The sequence below is a fragment of the Nomia melanderi genome, chromosome 4 (genome assembly GCF_051020985.1).
Source record: "Nomia melanderi isolate GNS246 chromosome 4, iyNomMela1, whole genome shotgun sequence".
Classification (NCBI taxonomy): Eukaryota; Metazoa; Arthropoda; class Insecta; order Hymenoptera; family Halictidae; genus Nomia; species Nomia melanderi.
The window spans coordinates 3,093,073-3,110,475 of NC_135002.1; the positions used below are offsets into that span (position 1 = coordinate 3,093,073).

The 17,403-nt window shown below is 42.9% G+C and overlaps 1 protein-coding gene and 1 long non-coding RNA gene across 3 annotated transcripts in view; one reads left to right on the forward strand and one right to left on the reverse strand.

The window, feature by feature from the left end:
• The window catches only part of LOC116434965 (alpha-tocopherol transfer protein-like), a 28,045-nt gene extending 10,826 nt beyond the window's left edge, over positions 1–17,219 (reverse strand). Inside the window, exon 1 of one of the 2 annotated variants that reach the window (XM_031993979.2) lies at positions 17,051–17,219. The gene's annotated coding sequence lies outside the window, so the exon portion shown is untranslated. Of the gene's footprint in view, positions 1–173; positions 308–17,050 lie in introns of those variants that run through there. The other variant, XM_031993980.2, reaches the window with a different exon arrangement.
• On the forward strand, positions 11,296–13,321 carry LOC116434971 (uncharacterized). The gene is made up of 4 exons (XR_004236674.2): positions 11,296–11,607; positions 11,728–12,261; positions 12,323–12,378; positions 12,718–13,321. It is a non-coding gene; the product is annotated as an uncharacterized LOC116434971 (long non-coding RNA).
• Positions 17,220–17,403: the final 184 nt, after the last annotated feature.

Here is a 17,403-nt window from a genome sequence, read left to right on the forward strand (position 1 = left end):
CCTCAAAATACAATTCTATATTCCCCTACAACTTTTCAATATATAAAGCAACAACATATAATCTCACGCCTAGTGTCATGTTCAGAAGCCGGTATCTAACGGTATCTAATGGTATCGAATGGTATCTAAGCCGCGCATCGAAAATTCAGGCGCAACGTTATATACGTACTCACCGAATAATCAATAAATGAATTTTCGCGTGCACCGCAGGACATTCCTGCGCTAACGTTATCGTCCTGCCGCCGAGGAAACGTTCGCCGTATAGAAAACGCCGGCAGAACGCTCCGGCCGTTGCGATTGAAAAGCTCGTCGCGTCCCTAATAGGCGGGAAAAAAGAACGCTGTCCGACGCATTTTTCATTCGCGTCACGCGATCGCGATAACGTAAGTAACTGGTGGAGCACAGCCGTTGAATCATACGCGCCAGTTACGTGTTTTAATCGGAAACGCATTGTTCGCCGATAGAAGGCTCGTGGCTTCGCCAATAATCGACTGCTCTCTGCGGCCGGCCGCGTGTTATGGAACACATTCGGACGTTTCCACGTTGAAATTTACCGGGGAGTCCGCGATATTGAACGCAACCCCTCGTCTGGAACGCTCATTTTTCGACCCTGCCTTCGACACGCTCCGCCGGAGCCTCGATGAATTATATCGAACGGAAATATAACGAAAAAGTTGCGTTTGTCGTTGGATAAGGGGATTCGAGTGTTGCTCTGGTTTTTCAATATTTATTATGAATTTTCTGTTTGTCTCAGTTTCTTGTTCCTATTCTCTTTCTATTTGTCGAATTTCTTGTTTTATTATATTCTTTCCTTCTCTGTTCTATCTTCTATTTTGTTTCTCTACTCACTTTCCATTTTTCCTGTCTGTGTTCCATTTACCACGCTTTCCATTTTGTTCTCCTTTTCTGTTTCCTCTATTCATTCATTTCTTCCATTCTCTACTTATCTTCCGTAATAATGTTCCTATATCTTAATCGCAAAATGAAGAAAATATTCTATAAGAAACTCCAAGAAGCTGTACAAAACTACACTTTACATCCGCTTGTAGAATATCGCAGGCCGTTCCATCGGTAAATTGAACTTTGAGAATGTCAATGGTACATTAGTCACTGCTGCGAAGATTTCGATGTTCACATCTTAAACGGACATTGTTCACGGAGCGATAAATACGCGTGGCAATTGAATGGCTCGATTTCATGACGCGTCAACGGAGAGATTTCCGTCACCCGGCGCGATAATGGTCTCCCGATGCTTTCACTTAACAAGCTGCGCGCAACGACAAATATGTATTTCCCGACGTTATTTATGGAGGGGCCGACAAGGTGTACGCGGCTCACCTTCGTTCAAGTGCGGGGACCGGAAGAGCACGGTGACGTTGCGCGACGTTCACCGTGAAGACACGTGTGTAGCGCGAAGCAAACATTTCAAACGAGGCAAGCAAGACGTGTCGTCCCGTTTCCCTTGTCGGAACGTCGGACCGGTTGCGGGGAGTGGAGTAAAATTGTAGCAGTGAAAGAGAACGAAGGGGAGTCGGATGAATAACGAGGAGATGGTAGAAAGTGGGGGAAAGAGGAGGAACGATGAGAACACGAGGAGAATGAGGGAGAATTAAAGAACGATAGTAGAGAGAAGGAAATAGAAAGAGGAGAACGAAGGGGAGTTGAATGAATAAAATTGTAGCAGTGAAAGAGCAGAACGAAAGGGAGTGAAATGAATAATGAGGGGATGGTAGAAATTGGGGGAAAGAGGAGGAACGATGTGAACGCGAAAAAAATGAGGGAAAATTAAAGAACGATGGTAGAGAGAAGAAAATAGAAAGAGGAGAACAAAGGGGAGTTGAATGAATAAAATTGTAGCAGTGAAAAAGCAGAACGAAAGGGACTGAAATGAATAATGAGGGGATGGTAGAAATTGGGGGAAAGAGGAGGAACGATGTGAACGCGAAAAAAATGAGGGAGAATTAAAGAACGATGGTAGAGAGAAGAAGAAAATAGAAAGAAAGAAGAGGAACGAGACAACCACGAAGAAAATGAAGGGGAAATCAGTGACCAACGCTAATTAGAGGAAGTCGATGTAAAAGAAGATTATTAGTGACGAGAATCTATAACGGGAACATTATCGAGGCTAAGATGGAGTAGCAAAAGTATAACGACGGCGACAAAACAACAAGGAGAAGAAAAGAAAGTAATAGAACAACAGTATCAATAACAAGAACAAGAACAACAGTATTGATATCAAGAACAAGAACAGCAGAGAATATCCGTTAAAACGGGGAGATATTCAAAAGAATAGTCAACGCTTTAGGAAGCGCGTAGAGAAGAACAGTAACAAAGACAACAGCAAAAACAACAGCAATGGAGGAAGGCAGAAGATAGAAAGCTGATCATCGTCGGCAAGAGAAGGTTTACGTAACTCGCGTCAACGCTAATAGGAAGCGCGTAGAGAAGAACAATAACAAAGACAATAACAAAGGCAACAACAGAGACAACAACAGAGACAACAACAATGGAGGAAGGCAGAAGATAGAAAGCTGATCATCGTCGGCAAGAGAATGTTACGTAACTCGCGTCAGCGCTGAAAGGAAGCGCGTAGAGAAGAACAACAACAAAGACAACAACAGAGGCAACAACAATGGAAGAAGGCAGAAGATAGAAAGCTGATCATGATCGGCAAGAGAAGGTTTACGTAACTCGCGTGGGACAGTTCCCGACTGTGTCAGACGCAGGCAGGAAATAAGGCGAATCCATCGTGACACGCAAATTTTATGCGTGTTTCAGCGTGACAGACTGAAACGCCGCAGCCGCTGCCATTGTAGCCGGCAGGAGAACGATTCCAGGTACGACGCAAATTAATTACCGGCCCTGAAGATCGGCCGAAAGATGTTCATTGACGTCATTCCGCGATGCGGACGGTCCCTGATTTTTGTTTTCTCCTTTTATCCGCTCATGTTCTATTCATGAACATTAAAATTGCGCTGTTTCTCCGTCGTGTCAACGACGCGATAACCCGCTGCATAAATAAACAAATAACGCGACGCGGAGAAAACGAATACGAGCAACGACTCGATGAGCGAGCAGTCGTCGAGATCGCGATCGCCCGAGACACGGTCGACAACGTGAATCTTTGCGTTGAATTACGGCGAGGCACAAATAAATGTTTGCGCAAATGTTTACACTCATTTTCCCCGTCCTCGCCGGGGACTTTGCAATGCTAATGACCGGTTCTTGCCACATGCCGTTAATTTCGAGTTACAACGATGACGCGATTATTCATCCTCCGCTGGATCTTCGGACCCTGATTCACGATTTCGAAATTACGTGTCGAGTATTATCGTCGGATACCATTATGAATACTTAATCGAATACAATAAATCCTCTGTATTCGGATACTGATAAATCGAGTCTGCCGCGGCTCTCGATGAATCATTTCATAAATTACAGTATAGAGATGTCGTTTCTCCGAGTACGGATTTATGTCCTCGTTTGTTAAACGAAAATTAATTGAATATTAACATTCCCTGGGAAAAAGTGAGTCGATGAAACGCGGTTTTCAGTTTCGAAGGACGACCGGTCGCGAGATGGACGAGGAACGAAATCGAAGCTCGAAGGGCGAGAATGTTAAGAAAAAAGCTGGAATTATTGATAAGTATAAGCAGCGAGTCGTATTCGTCGGATCGCGCGACAGATTTTTCGTGTTGTCCGAGGGAAGGACAATCGATCACGGTCGAGTCGCGGCGAAAAAGGATCAAGGACTTGATTGAAAATAGTAATTAGCCGCGGGGAAACGTGAAAGAAGAGCGCAACGTAAACTCTTTTAGCCGTGCAACTTTTCCGGTCGTGTTTGTCGGCCACTTAACGGACGCCCGGGTTATTTAACACTAGGTTTACCGATATTTTTATATACCTACGTATCTCCGCTGAAATGGGTCAATTAGACGTATGGACGAAATTACACGTTTTCTTTGAGAAACGATATAATTGTACACAGAGATCTCACAGATGGAACTGTGAGATGTAAAAGTCGGTGCGAGTGGAAAAAAGGCGAACGGTTTCTGTAATTTCCGTTGTGCAGTTCGAAATGGGTCAAATGCTCCGCCCGGTATTTTGTGTTTCGATTCCAACGTTATGTAAATACAGAGGAATTGATTTGTGCAAAATGTTTATTTTTCAGATGAAAATCATTTTTTCTAGTGGGAACTTCGTTATGGGAATTATTGAATTTTTGAGTTTTGTCGGGCGAACTGTGCGACGTGGCTTTTGATGGATTTGTTATAAACAATTCGGAGAATGTGAATGTTCCGAATAAAGTGCAAGAGAAAGTTTTAACATCAAAAGACAAATAGCTTTGTCTTCCAAGGACGAGTGAATGTTTGAACAAAGAAGGTCAATAGAGATTTCTACACGCTCTGCCTTCCGACCTTCCGCCATTTTGAATGATCATGTAATTCGAAGAAAGCTACGGGTAGCTTTAATTCGACTGCAGGTACATTCTAATTATTGTTGTGACTATTAATTATTGAACTGCATTCTGTGTTCATAGTAATTACAAGCTTCGAATTGAAATCATCATTGCAAATGAGCTGAATGTGCCATTTCAAAAGGTAAGAAGTCAAGCTGGTGAATCCATTAAAACTCTAATTGCCTAGGAATCGCGGTATTAATGAAGAAAGTGTAAAATTTCGGATTTCATGTTGAGATTAAGCTGAAGTTCTATGCCAGACGATTATTCAAATTGAAAGTTAGAGAATGGAACAATTGAGGATCGTGTGATCATTTTTATACTTGAATCTTGTTACAAAAACAATGTTAATTTCTTTTACCCGTGTAAAGACAGTAAAGAATCTACTCAAGAATCTAATGAGTTTTTTAGCTAGGCGATTAATTAAGAGAAACGATTGTATCAGTTATACACCAGGGTTGTCGGCAGATTTGCTTATCGTCGAATCTCTTGTCCAACGAATCTGAAGAAACGAGTTCAAGGGTTACGAAATTTAAAAGTCGAATGTTTTCGTCATCGGCGACCTCGAGGTGCAGGTGATGCCGGGAAGGAGAAGCTGGACGGCGAGGTCAACCTGTTCCATGATCAGGGTCATTCGTATTTTTCTTTTCTTACCGTGGCACTGTCGCTGTTTCGAAAGTCAACGCGCAATCATTCGCTATTGAACAAATCCGTATCGACACTGAACCTCGAAAAGAGGGCGTTGACCTGTCCCAATGGCTGTTTCATTGATGTCCGTCGATATTGAGGGAAAAGAAGGGAATGGTAAAAAGGCTGATGCGTTTACAGAAGGTTAAACAGACATAGTTTTTTAATGATACTGAGAATTTGTGTATTGACTATTAAAGAAGTTATAGAAATTTGTGTTTGCGTTAAGTTCGATGATCCTAGGAATCCACGGAGGATCTAGATCCTTGGAATCTTAGATTCTTAGAACTTTAGATACTTAGAACTTTAGATTCTTAGAAATTTGAGACTTTGGATCTTTGAAAGTTTAGACTTTTAGATTCTTAGATTCTTAGATTCTTAAATTCAAATACTCATAGATTCATAAGTCCTAAATTTATAGATCTCTAGTTTCAGGATTAACTCAGTTACTTAGATTCTTAGATTCTTAGATTCTTGAATTCAAAGACTCATAGATTCATAAGTCCCAAAATTTATGGATCTCTAGTTTCAGCATTAACTCAGTTACTTAGATAGACTCTTAGATTCTTAGAACTTTAGATTCTTAGTACTTTAAATTCTTAGAAACTTGAGACTTTGGATCTTTGAAAGTTTAAACTTTTAGATTCTTAGATCCTTAAATTCAAAGACTCATAGATTCATAAGTCCCAAAATTTATAGATCTCTAGTTTCAGCATTAACTCAGTTACTTAGATAGACTCTTAGATTCTTAGAACTTTAGATTCTTAGAACTTTAAATTCTTAGAACTTTAAATTCTTATAACCTTGAGGCTTCGGATCTTTGAAAGTTTAGACTTTTAGATTCTTAGATTCTTAGATCCTTAAATTCAAACATTCATAAATTCATAAGTCCCGAAACTTATAGATCTCTAGTTTCAGGATTAACTCAGTTACTTAGATAGACTCTTAGGTTCTATTTAATATGTATAACACAAGAATCAATTAAAGTCTGAACAGATACTCTTGGAGTTTCTATAGCGAAATTTCCAAAAGTCAATTGAAGTGCTCGGTGGTTTGTGTTAAAAAAACAGCAAAAAAGCAAAAGCTATGGAAGCTACCTCGAAGTTACCTGAAAAGAGCAAACAAATAAAGAGGACTGCCGAAGAACTGAATGCACCGCATGTGGAAGAGGATCCAGCGGAGTTTCCAGCGCAATTAGCGTTTACGATAAGGGCGGGATTAACTTGGCGCTGGAAATATGTTATCGAGGTATTGCACGGGGGCGCATCGACCCGCCGTCACAATTGGCAATCGACCAACGAGGCTTCTGGCCGGGGGAAAAGGGTTGCGGCCGGCTTACGAGGAACGTTGCGCCATTCGGATGTTAAAACGGTTAAAGGAGGGACACGTGCCAGCGCGGGGGACTCGCGGTTCTCGATCGGCTGCCGATCGACGGCTTCGCGACACTCGCGTAATCCGACGTCGCAACAGGCGGCCTTTGTTGAATAATTCGCGGCCGGGTGACAGCTGACACACGATACCGTTTGATGTCGTATCGGGGCACGTTTTTCATTTTCTGTTCTACCGAGGCGGCTACTGATGGAATGGGAAACGCGTTTCAACAGATTATCGCTTGGATTGATGTGTCGCTTACACGATCGTGACGCGAACTTCAATTTACAGATGAGAATTCGCATCGATGATCGACGCTTCGAGCGGAAGTATATTAAATGACTGATTATGATTAACTCTCTGTCACTTGCGAGGATAAAAGGAGTGATTGAAATGTTATTGTTTTTGCTTATAGGGATCAAATTTTGAAAGCTTGAGAAATCTTTTGGAAATGCAATATGAAACAATCAAAAAATTTCAGTAGAAAGATCAAATGCGACTCAAAGTCACTTACGAGAATAAAAGGAATGATTGAAATGTTATTGTTTTTGATTATAGGGCCAAAATTTTAAAAGCTCAAGAAATCTTTTGGAAATGCAGTATGAAATAATGAAAAAATTTGAGTAAGAAGTTCAAATGTGACTGAAAGTCACTTATGAGAATAAAAGGAATGATCAAAATGTTACTGTTTTTGATTATAGAACCCAAATTTTGAAAGCCCGAAGAAACTTTTGGAAATGCAATATGAATTAATGAAAAACTTTCGGTAAAAAATTCAAATGTCGCTGAAAGTCGCATCGTGGTCCGATTAGGGTTAAGTAAATGTTCGATAATGAGGTGTTTGGTTGGTTGCTCGGTTGCAAGGGTACGAGGAATTGAGAGGCGAAGGAAATGTCGGTTGTAGGTTCCGTTTTTTCACATGGTTGAGAGTTTTTTTCGGAAATTCTTTGTGCGGTTCGTCGTAAATTCGTGGAGAGCGGCGCGGAAGGGCAATGTTTAATTATGACTCTGACAAAGAGGACGATGAGACAGATGGAACACGTGTTTTATATGTTCCCAGCAAAAAAGTGTCACTTTTTCGTCACCGCTGGCAACGCATTCGCAGTCGCTGACGCAATGTTACGTGTTTTTGTAAGGTGTAACAGCCAGCCTCTGACGTAACGTTACGTTAATCTATGATATAGCAAAACGGTCTAAGGAAACACGGCTGGTTAACCGTCCTTGTGTAGAAATCTTGGTTAGGCGAGCTATTTTCCCTTTTCAATCTCTTTTCCTTTCGATATGATCTAATCGACATTACCCAATTATTATTCGAATCTACCGCAAACGTGCAAGAATTCGGTTGGATCAAAATTGCTTAACGATCGCTTCAACCCTTTGGATATTTCTTACTAGATATATTTAACGTTCCTTTACGAAGAGAAGACGATGTTCTCTGAGGCTAAATAATATTTTTATATAGTTTTATGTAGTTTTATATAGTCTTATGTGGCTTTATATTGTTTTAAATAGTTTTATGTAGGTTTATGTGGTTTCATATAGTTTTATATGTTTCACGTATCGAGGCATTATACGAAGTTTAACGTTAAATATCACATTCTATAGTTTTACCGTATCAAATCAAGTGACTGAGAGTCACCTCTCAAGTGCAAAGGGTTAAAAAGTGATAATGCAGCGAGATATCACGAAAAGGAAACTAAAAATATTGAAAATTTAGAAAATATTCTCATCTTTGTCCGTCGATGAAAGCTTATAGCAATCAGGCTCGTAATTCCGTCCGAAAAACATCCAATATAACGAAAGCGAAGAAACTACCTGCACGGGAAAGCGTGAAGTTTCATTTTATAAATAGAAGCGCCCGCCTGTGCATTCGTTCTTGAATGAAAGCAACTATACAACTATTTTCCCGCGGGCAGCGTCATTTGACTTTCATTCGCTCATTACGTAAACACTGCGCGCAGCCCATTATCTTTGTACATGCAATGGCACTTTCCGACATGATTCCCGACACCTGTCCGCCCCATAAAAGTAAATCCGAGCGCTGCATTCAATTCACGCCCGTAGATGCACCGGTTCACCAATTATTCCACGCTTTACACGTAACTATTACTCCTCGACCTAGTATAATCTCTTCGAAACTGACTATTAAATTCCCTTATGTAATCGTCAGAATCAACGTGATACAATTCATTCCACGGAAGAGCAGAAAGAACAATTAAATGTTCATAAATATAACAACGTAAAGCTACACTCATGGATGTCAAAAACTGGCGAAGAATTAAAACAGAATAACTCCTTTTGTCGAACGGAACTGCTCGTAAAAACGAAATGAACTCCTCGTCACCTAAAATCCAACTTGCAGGTCAAACATTGAGTAACAGCGCGTCAAATCGAATCAGACCACTCATTGCGCGAAGAACAAGTGTTGCAACATTTCATCGTTAATTATCCTGGAATTAGAGCAAAGAAATTCTCGCGGTTACGCAATGACCAGGCCCGCCGGTTTTCTGTATCGACGGCCAGCGGTTTCGTAACGGAGTCGGAACCCCGCCGTTTCCGTCCCCGACAATAATAATAATAATAATTTCCGTGTCCTCTGTTTACAGTTAACGATCGCCGGAGTACGGTTCCGCCAGATTTCCGTGGCCACGATCGATCGCTGGCTCCGCGCGCAACTGGAAGTCGACCAAACGACTGCCCGCCCCCCCTTTTGTCCCTTTTATCGCCGGGGAACGGGGGGACGGGGCGAATTTATTCGATCAACCCGGCGCGCGAGCTCGTTCCCCTTCGAACGGGACGAGAACCAGAAAGAAAGTCGGTAAAAACATCGATGGACGGACGAGAAGGACGCCGCTAACGCGGCTGTTAGGCGGCCGGGTATTTAAATTCGGTAATTGGGTAATTAGGTCGGGAGTAATGGGCGGACTAGCTGAGATAAAGAGGCCAGCGAGTCGGACGCGAAAATCCACTGGGTTTTAAAGGGGAACAATGTCTCCGGGGGACGGAGGTTCGGCTTTTTGCCGGACGCCCGGCGGACTCGCCATTTTGTCGGGGCGCATCATGGCGGGGGAGCCGCGGGACCGTCTCGATGGAAATCTCGGAGATTCACGTCGAAAGTTGAACGAAAGTGAATCCGGGTGAAGGGAAAATTGATGTGAACAGATAAAAAGAGCAGGAAAAGAAGTCGAAAGTTGCGGATTCTCGAGAATAAGGTTCACTGATGCGAAACCGAACCTAAAACGGGGAGAAAGAGAGAGTGGAAGATTTGTTGAGAAGATTTTAGACACTGTTGTCTATTTATACTCGAGTGTTTACCTATTATTATTGACATATATATGTTTGGAGAATAGTAAATTGTCTTTAGATAGAACAAAAGAGCTCATTATTTCCCATTGACCATCAATAGTCAGCTGATATTCCAGCTGCAGCGTTATAAACTTCAATCCAATCATTCGCCGGGCTCGCTCGATGAAAGAAAGGCTCCGCTTCAACCTCTCCCGCCGGTGTCGCGTTAATTACGCGCCGCGTTAATTGAGAATGGTGTAATTTCCGAAATGACCCGGGTTTCTCGTTTCGTTGCCCCGGAACGGAAAAGGGAGCGGCGGCGCGAAAAGGGGAGGGAAAAACGGTGCGGAATAAAAGCGCGGAACTTACAATGGCCGGGAAGAATGCGCGATGAAAAGGCGAGCAGGGAAAGAGATGTAGTCGAAAAGATAAAAGAGAGGGACGGGAAATACGGGACAAATGGTCGGAGAGTTCATTTTGAACTCCCGGCTAACTACGTGGCCGGGGCGGGGCGGGGGAACGGATTCGTTACGTTGCGACTTTGATTGGGCTTTAAGATAACGGAGGGAAACTTGATTTTCTAGGCGGCGACGCCTGGGGGGAAGAGGGGCGCGAAATGTTTGCCGGGTAAATTACGGGGTATTATCATCGCCCGTGAGACTCGCCGAGCCGAAGACGCAAACTGGTTCGTTATCGAGTTTTCCTCTGTGAGGTCGGGGGAAAAAAGAAGACTCCTCGCTACCCCCCGACGACGGATAAGAAAGTTGTTGACGATAATTACGTTAACGTTGATCAGCGTTTAATTCACCGAGAAACGGGTATTCCGAGAGCCACGAGGAAGAACGTCGCGCGGAAAATTTCTGCGATGTCGTCCGTGGACGATCGCGGCGGCAAAAAATTCTACTATGATGAATCGACGAGTTCTAGAGCAGCGAATTGTCACTTTCGCCGTCTCCGTTGCAACATCCGTTGGCGGTGTTTACGTTTTCGACTGACACAGTTCCCTTTCATCACTGGTTTCTCGGTTATCTGTGATTTTTAAGCGAATCAACGCTCGCGGATCAAAGATAAAGCGATCGACGCTGACCCCGCTCGCGCCGGCTGCCGACGTCTCTTTCATTCAGGGACGATTTCGCGCTGCGACACGTGCATTACAATCGACTTGCCTTTGACGGAGGTTGATTAACATTTTATGGATCGCTCGGCCAATCGACTGGACACGTGCTCGTTGGGAAGAAAGAAAAATCGATGGAGAGGATTGAATTTTTTCAGCGGATAACGTCTATGAAGCTTCAGTAATTTTTTGTTCTTCGAGAGGTTTTTCAAATTGTTAGTATATCTTCGTAATTCGATTTGAAAATGGTATAGCTTCTATTACCGAATCGAAAGATGTTGCTATGGCAGAAGTAAAAAGAGGGTAGACATTATTCGAGAAGATAAACTGTTGTTGCTACCGCGATTTATGCAATTATATTCTCCAATAATTGCTTCATCTATCGCACGATGAAATATGAATGAATACAACGGACAATTAATCTTTGCTCTGTGTTTTTTTTATTACCAGGAAATACTCGACCCAGAGAAAAACTAGGTTAAGCCAGCTTTTTGCAGAGTGTTCGGTGTAAAGTAATAAAGTAATTGGAATGTATGGAGTGAGTCAAGCGTTATATCGTGCATTCTATTTAAAGGTTCGATTTGATACGATTCGAAATGTATTTTCTTTCGTTTTGGGACATGCGAATGAAGCTGTTAGTGGTAGACACGTCAAGTTTCCAATTTCGCGTTTTCAATTGAAGACAATGGAGGTACTTATTTTCTTTACTCTGTTCTCTTCTGTTTCAATCATTTAATATTTAAGTGACAAGAGCATTTAATACGATTAACATGTAATCCCTATAAAAATTGTAATAATTGATTATTGTCAGTTTTTTTAGACATTCGTCGTTCAATGAATTCGGTTAGAAACTGTATTTTGCAAAGATAAGAACCGTGATTGATAAATCACAAATAAAAAACGTTGAAACCAGTCATTTCACTGGTACGGTAGTTCCAGTTAACAAAAGAAATCCAACAAAGCCAATGAAAATCATTGAATTCGAATGAAAGGGAACGGATAGTGACATCGAATTTTTGCCAGTCCATCGACTGTTCCGATACACTTAGTACATTTCCTGTTCGTCACGAGCAGATTACTTTATCGGAATAAAAAGTCGAATCCCCGATCCGCGTGCTGTCAGCAGAATAACGCCGATCGGCTCGCGGCAAGTGTTGCGACGGTCGATTATAAATTCTAATGAACGATCCACGTTTGCGATTAACGTAACGGATACAAAAAAAAAGCCAGACGAAGTGAGATTTGCACGTGCTTCCTCATCTTACGGGCTCCTTCCGTTTTTGTCTCCTCTCTGCGTAAATACAGATCTGCCGGTCACGATTGCATCTAATTAGTGCCGCGGAAGGTAATGAGGATATTTTCGAATCGATTGAAAAAGGAAATAATTAATTAAATGACTCTTACAGGTGTCAAACGTGATCGATGACATTTAAAGGATTCTTCGATGGAAATAGATGATAATGTAATTAATGGCACTAATACGAATATCAAATGTGTAACGTGTAATGAAGTTTCGAGTGTTGTCTGCCACGTAAACACTCATCAAAACTACTCGAGACAGTTTTTTTCACTAACCAGGAACTGAGAAATTAAAATTCTTCTTAATAATTGCTCCAGTATCTTTCCTATATTTCATGTATCCAACAAAATTCGGTTTGTGGTGCGTCATCAAAAGAATCAATGTCCAAGTCTCTGTAAAAAATAATGTCGAATTCGGGTGACATGGCAGTCAAAGTGTTAAAGGAAAATGAAAAGGAATACAACTGATAGAAAAGTAACTAATGAAGCAATGTATCTGCAGGTTCAATTAGCGCGGAGACTGCGCGAAGAAGTTAAATCCGTGTTTGTTCTAATGGAAATGGATACTTCGGGGAACGGAGCACCTGGGAACTCGATGAAACCAATTGTCCTTGTCGACATTTTCGTAATCGTTACGGATAGTGCGACAGAGATTTTACATAGACGCTGGAATTAACACTGGAACTACCGAGCATTTAATTAATATGCAATTCCTAAACGAACTGTAACAATAGATTATTTTCAGTTTCTTCAGGCATTCGTTATAGTATTCAAATGAAATTATTTATTTTCAAGATCATTTCAATTATGGAATGCTTTTAAGATATTAATAATTGCGGAACAAAAAAATCGAAACCAATCATCTTGACTGATACGGTAGTTCCAGTTTTCAATTGTATCGTTCAATTTGGCTAGGGAAGAAAAGGGAAAGGAGAGATATCGATTTCTTCGCGAAGTAAAGAAATTTGAATTCTAGAGTATAGATAAATTAGATCCTTGACAGACAGAATTTTTAATCAAAGTTAAAATTCCAAATTCGATACTCGTAGCATAAGAATGGGACTACAGAGGTAATTACAAAATTACTACTAATTACTGCAACCGATGCCAAAAATAACACATAAGTAACGTCGAAACAAGCAACGATTAAAACCTCAAACCTTTCAAAACGATCTGTTACAAATCGAAAAGAGAATCACCAAACCCAATGACTTTATTTCATTCGATTTCACTTCATTCCCACGCTCAACGATCGGTCAATCATCGATTCTAATAAATCTCAATTCATCAAAACTTCCATATTCCTCATTCGAGGTCAATTTCCTCTCACAATATCCACGTATCCAACAAATCACTCCGATATCGTCCATCGAATACAAAAATCAAATCGATCTGCGTGGCCTGAAAAACCAAGCTGCCCTCTTACTCACGTTGTATGATCGACATGGCGACGATCTCCTCGATGCTCGTGTGCGTCGGTCGAAAAAAAAATGGAAAAAAATCCGTCCGACCGATTACTCGGATCACCCACTCGACGATTAGCTAGCACTGATCAACACGATTTTTATTTACGACAATTTACTTAGCTTATCTACTTCGTTCATCTGCTTGTCATTTACACGATTACCGAACTTCCGTTAGAAACTGACGGATTCTAAGGTCTCGAGAGTTCCGTAGTTTGAAACCCTGAGGTTCGAGAAACTCCGTTCGGCACGACAAGATGGCGGCGCGGCGATTGGTGGCGAGTGGTCCCGCCGTAGCGCGGCGACGTTCGTCCGATCGAAAAACGGACGAAAATGCGACGGGCCCGGGGCCCGCGGGCCGCTCTTATACGCTCCGGCAGGTTCACCTTTCAGGGTCGAAAAGGCGAATCTGGACACGGTTTTCCGTGAACGGCCCGGAGCGGCCGGCCGGCCGGGCTGCGTGACGCGCGCGCGCGTTATATTGTTTGCCAGCCGGATTCGGCTTTCAAAACACGCGCCAAGTGGAAACGTTCGGTCGCCGGGGGAATTGTCGAGCCGACGGGGAAAACAGCGCAATTCGAATCCACCGGTGACGGTCCAAGTTGTCTCTTTGCCGGAGAACTTTTGCGTCAGACCTTTAAAAGCGGCGGATGGAGTATGCTTGTTCCATCGATATTCTTTTTGGAACGTTGAGGTTTTTGCACGCAACGGGGGATCCTGTGAGAACCGAGGCGTCTATTTCTGGAGAATCGAAGAAATCGAAATTCCAGTTTATGGATTCTATTTGAGTTGGAGACTCGAGAAGGTGCTCGGACGAAGAGAGCGTAAGTTTTCTTAGCGCAGGAATTTTCCTCTCGAGGGACGAGCGCAACGATGCAGCTTCATCCGCGTCGGAATACCATTATCGAAAGTATAACATTTGAGATGCGTTGCGCAGTTGGAAGTATATTTAAACGTTATCGCGATGTTTCCTTGGAATTGCGCAAGCAGAATGAATAACGTTACATAAAAGAAGAGAGGCGAGCGTGCAAGCGCGGAGCGTACCCGTACGAAGTTCAGGAAACGAATATTGTTTACGAGTCCTGCGAGAAGCTGCGAAATTACGTGTCACTTCTAACGTTTCGTGTTTGCGCGACGATCGCCGGGAATTCCGCGAACGCGGAACGGAGGCTTTTCTCGGCGAGGCTGTATCGATCCGAGAACGCGAGGAGGTTCGAGTGGATTGGAACGGTTTTTCTGATTAAACAGTCGTAATGAAAAATTGACGGGCGGGATTTCCCTTTTCCGTAGGAACGATTCGATTTGATGGATTAGGAGCGGAGGAGAGTGGGGAACTCGAGAGCAGTCGTTTCGCTCGACGCCGCCTGGAATTGGGTGGCCCGATGATAGACGGAAAGGGATTAGGCGGACGAGTGGGGGATGGAGTGGCGAGGTCGAATATGCTGCCACGGGAAATTGATGTGGACGACGGGGAGCACGGGGATCCGAGATGCTTTCTAGAATTTTCGCGGCAAATGGGATAAGGGATTCGAATGTTATGTGACTCGTTTCGTTGACAAGTTGGTTCCTCGAGTCTTGGGAATGTAACTTGACGCGTGGTCATTGTCGTGGGCATTGGATGGAAGAAATTTGGTACTTTGCTTTCGAAGTTGATTCTGGGTGTTATGTAGTATGGCGTGCGTGTTGAAGGTGTATTGGAACGAGTAGTGTGTTTAGCGAATGAAGAGTTCTTGTAGATTCAGAGAATGCAGAGTACAGGGAATTCAGAGGTCTAGAGTCCAGGAAATTCGAAGAGTCCAATGGGAGGACAAAGAGGCTAAAGGACTCGAAGAAACGAAGAGACTGAAGAACTTAGAGTCCAAGGGATTCAGAGAATCTAGGGAGCCCAAGGAATTCAGAGAATCTAGGGAGTCCAAGGAATTCAAAGAATTCACCAGGAGTCCGAAGAGGCTAAAGAACTTATAGAGTCCAAGGAATTCAGAGAATCTAGGGAGCCCAAGGAATTCAGAGAATATAGAGAGTCCAAGGAATTCGAAGAATTCAACAGGAGTCCGAAGAGAATAAGAATTTATAGTGTCCAAGGAATTCAGAGAATCTAGAGAGTCCAAGGAATTCGAAGAATTCAACAGGAGTCCGAAGAGAATAAGAATTTATAGTGTCCAAGGAATTCAGAGAATCTAGGGAGTCCAAGGAATTCGAAGAATTCAATAGGAGTCCGAAGAGAGTAAGAATTTAAAGAGTCCAAGAAATTCAGAGAATCCAGGGAGTCCAAGGAGTTCAAAGAATTCAACAGGAGTCCGAAGAGACTAAAGAGCTTATGGAGTCCAAGAAATTCAGAGAATCTAGGGAGTCCAAGGAATTCAAAGAATTCAACAGGAGTTCAAAGAGACTAAAGAATTCAGAGTCCAAAGAGACTAAAGACCTGAAAGAGTCTGAAGAACCCAAAGATACTAAAGCATCCATCGAATCCGAAAAGTCCAAGAAATTAGAAGAATCCACAGAATCTAAAGAATTCGAAGAATTCACTGACTCCAAGGAATCCAGGCCACCCAGAGAATCCAACGAACTCTCAAATCCTACTGGAAGCCGGAAATCAACGTCACGATCGCGCGCAACAAGTTGAAATCTCGCACAATTACCGAAGCATCATGCACACGAAGTTCGTCGACCCGCCCCCACCCGAAGGAAAAGAGGAAACAATCGTCCGCTAAACACCGTGAAAAACGAATTAACGCGTTCACGGTCCATTGACTCACATGTGACTCATTTTCACATGTCCCGGGTCCACGCGAGGCGGCCGATGCAACAAGTCCATAGGCGATTCAACCGTTCCCCTAAAATTAAACATCGTGGATGCACCGCACGGAGAGGGAAATCGATCGTTACGAATCAGCAGCCAAACTGCGAACGCGTCGGACCGTCCCACCTTCGAACTTCACCCTTCACTCGTTCATCGAACCCGTTCACCACGACCGTTCACAGTACCAGGCGCCACTGACAGCTTCGCGCCGAAATTTTACTAAAACGCACCAAACGAAAATTCCAGAAATTTGACAAATTCTCTAACGATCCCTTATCGATATACTACACAAGGGATCATCTACATTCAACCCTTCACACAATTATCTCCCTTTGCACGAGAAAATTCGAAAAATATCAAAAATTTCCTAGCGATCTCTTCCTTCACCCTTTTACACAGTTCCCTCTCTTCTTTGCACAGAAACAAATATTCCAATAGTCTCAATGATTTTCTAGTGACAATTCCCTATGAAGAGAACATCGAAGTTCATCTTTCTTCAGCCTTCCACACAGATTTTCACTTTTTCCGATAGTATCGGAAGGTGTAGAATAGTCCACAGTAGTCCCACTCACCGGTCAGTCTCGTTGATCACGAAGAGAGGACGGTTCCCTGCGATCCCTGCGATCACCGAAGTTGCTCGATCGTTGGACGCGATGCGATCCGCGGTGTACACGACGCGTCGAGCGAAAACGAATCGTCACGCGGTAATGGATGATGCGCGGATAGGCAGACCTATCCTCTATATAAACGCGTTCAGCCACCTGCCCGTTTGAGCTCTGACCTTCCCTCCCTCGATACGATTCTCCCCACTCTGAAGATCGATGCTCGTCGGACTTAGTCAGCGGTGACGGCAACCTGGATCATCGTTATCGCTAGAACGACGAATGCATCCTGCTTCTAGGACTAATGAGCAGCGATGCACATT